Source organism: Trypanosoma rangeli (assembly GCF_003719475.1).
Source record: "Trypanosoma rangeli strain AM80 chromosome Unknown Tra_15.4_contig_00578, whole genome shotgun sequence".
In the NCBI taxonomy this organism is placed as follows: Eukaryota; Euglenozoa; class Kinetoplastea; order Trypanosomatida; family Trypanosomatidae; genus Trypanosoma; species Trypanosoma rangeli.
In genome coordinates, this window is record NW_021706325.1 from 4,825 (window position 1) to 8,146 (window position 3,322).

A 3,322-nucleotide genomic window follows, 5' to 3' on the forward strand; every position below is an offset into this window, starting at 1 on the left:
AAAAAACTAATTAAATTTTTTTATAATTATCTTTTTGTCTCAAAACCAACTAAAAATTCTTTCCCCTCTCAAAAACTCTCTCTCGCCTCCCAAAATCCTGTCTTCCCTCCCGCGTTCCTCCTTTCGGACCAAAAAACTCTCCCCTCGATGTGTTGCAACTCAAATTTTGCCCCCCCTTAAAAAATGTCTTTGTCTAAACTCATTTAAAAGTTTCCTCCTTCTCCCCCCCAAAAACACCCCTTCAAAACTCTTCCCCAAAAAACATCTAAAATTGTTAAAATTTCCTTTTCCTAAAAACCTCCCTTCCTTCCTTTGGTCCAAAAAGCCAAAAAATCCCTTCCCCCTCGTTGCCTTTTTCCAAATCCTCTCATTAAAATAAAGAAATCAAAAACGTTCCTCTCCCGTTCCCTCTTTCCTCTCCACCTAAACAAAAAACCTCCCCCCCTTCCTCCAAAAATCCTTCTTCAAAAATCTTGCGGGTGTCCCCCAATCCCCTTCCAAAGCCTTTTTTTGATAATTTTGATTTTAAAAAAATTTTAGTTTACTATTGTTGTTAGAAATTTTTTACATTTCAAATAATTACAATGTTCCTTTTTTTTTTTCTTTTAGATTTAATAACGATACAAAATTTTATGGTAATAATATGTGACTTAGTCATAATTATATTAATTATATTGATAAATACAATATGATTTACTTTTGTTTAAATGGGCTAATGATTTGGCTTAATGTTTTACATATAAATATTATTTTAGTGAAATATTCGTTTTTAATATTAGTAAATAATATTGAATATTTAATAATATTTCTGAAAGATTGTTAGTTATAAAAATTTTTATAAAAAATGGGTTGTTGTGGGCTTTTGGCTGTGGTTTGTCGTTTGGTCTTTTGTATTTATCTAGTTTAATAAAATATATTTTTATAAATATATTAATTACTGCACGTTATTTTTATTATAAAAATTGGTGGGCAACAATACCTTTGGGATTTATTGTTTTATCTAATTTTAACAATTTTATATAAATAATAATTTCTGATTATAATATTTACAATTCCAAGCTACCAGCCTTATCATGTTATCAAATAATTTTAATTTTTTTATTTTATTTATATGAATAAATATAATATAATATAATATATAATTACTATAATTTTATATTTGCATATACCATATTGGTGTTTAAAAACAAAAAATAAATTGCTATATTTTTTTATGTTAAAATTAAAAGTAACATTGTTTTTTGATAAATGTATAATATTTAAAAGCATAGAAATTACCGCAACGGCTGGCATCCATTTCTGACTAATATGTGATATGTGATTTATTATTTTATGATTATTACAAATTTAAAAAAATTTCCACACCCATTACATAGCATTAACAAAATTATCTAATCAAAATTATAAATTATTATTATCTATTCCTAAAATTTGGTTATTTTAATTATTTAACAAATAAACTAATATAAAAATTTAAAACTTTTAAAAAAATTAATATGAATAATAACAATAGACTTTAAGTCCACTTCTTATGGTACTTCAAAGATTTTATAAAATAAAATTACAAATAATTGATCCTTGCGTACTAGTATTATACTTTATATACTATATTAATTAAATATATAAACAAATCTGCTTTACAACGATTTTAACCCAACTAACGAATTGCAATTTTGATGAACAATCAATTTGATTAGCAATAAGTAGACGATGAAACACATTTAGTATTAATGCTTGTTAACCTGCTCGAACCTTTTATTATTTCAATGATTATAGTTCTTTTTCTATATAACAAAATATAGTATTGCCCCAATCAAACATACAATTACATATATATTTTATAATGTTCTCTTTGTAAAGGAGAGTAGGACTTGCCCTATTTTAATTTTTTAATTTTTATTAAAATTTTTATTTTATTTCATTACTTATTTTTATTGTTTTAATTTAAAAAATTTCTGTGGAACACTTTAATAATTAGTTAACAAATTATTATGCTACTATAATTTTTAATTTGAGGTTATATTTTTTAATTCTAGAATTATTATTATATAAATATATATACAAGAATAATCTTAAATATACTTCTTAGATGAACGCATTTAATAAACGCACTTAAAATACAATAATTTTATTAACAATATACTTATATTTTTAAAAATATATTTTTTAAAATAATACTTATAATTTTTTTTATGGTTACTTTTTATTAAACAAATATTAAATATTAATTTTTAAATATTAATTTTTTTTTTTTACTACTGATTAATTTTATTGCAAACAACGATGAAGTACAAATTAAATATGTATTATTAATATTCAGGTAAACACAAGAAAATATTTTGTATATTATCAGTTAAATAGTTTAATTTTTAAATTTTTCATAATATTCCTTTAATATATACATTGATGGAATAGTTATTTATTAATTTAAATAAATAATCTTACTATATTTACTTGGTACATATATAACAACTGTGCCATCTATAGTTAAATATTTAAACATCAAACAAAAAAAATCAAACTATACATCACAGTTCAGTAAATTTTAAAATTAAATTTTTTTTTGTTAATTAATAAAATATATAACTAAATATAAAACAACAAATTTAATACTTAAATATAATACATATACTAATTAAATAATACAAATAATAATATACATATACGAAAGTTGAATACCAAATTATAGAATAAACATCATTATTATAAAATTTATTATTTTGGTAATTTTTCTTTTTGTATATAATATGGTAACTTGTTTTTGCTTTTTATTTAGTGTTTAAAATAAAAATAATTAGGTTTATAATTATAATGAAAGAACAAGTCGTATAAACTACGTTCCATTTTTAACGAAAAATACAATATTTATATGGGTTGGTAAGAGATTTGCAAGTATATTACATGGATTTTATTGAGTTTTTATTTGATTTAAAGCAAATTGTAGTTATGTTTTAAGAGTTTCATTGTATTTTTGGTTTTATTTATTTTATTTTTACTTTTACATAACTAATATTTGCTTTATGCTGACTTGTTTTTTGTTTTTATTTAGTGTTTAAATGGAAATGATTAGTTTACATTACAGTCATTGTGGAAACAAGTTGGATTTAACTAAACTACGTTTCATTTTTAACGAAAAATACAACGATTTAAACGGGTTAGAAGATTTAGATTTACAGTTACATTATTGGGATTTTATTAGTTTTAAAGCAAATTGTAGTTATGTTTTAAGGGTTTTAATGTGTTTTTGGTTTTATTTATTTTATTTTTACTTTTACATAACTAATGTTTGCTTTATGGTGACTTGTTTTTTGGTTTTATTTAG

At 21.7% G+C, this 3,322-nt stretch overlaps 5 annotated features.

The window, feature by feature from the left end:
* Nucleotides 1-1,086: 1,086 nt before the first annotated feature.
* Nucleotides 1,087-1,113: a microsatellite.
* Nucleotides 1,110-1,159: a microsatellite.
* Nucleotides 1,160-1,386: 227 nt separating this feature from the next.
* Nucleotides 1,387-1,449: a microsatellite.
* Nucleotides 1,450-2,046: 597 nt separating this feature from the next.
* Nucleotides 2,047-2,081: a microsatellite.
* A 1,161-nt stretch (nt 2,082-3,242) lies between these two features.
* Nucleotides 3,243-3,275: a microsatellite.
* Nucleotides 3,276-3,322: the final 47 nt, after the last annotated feature.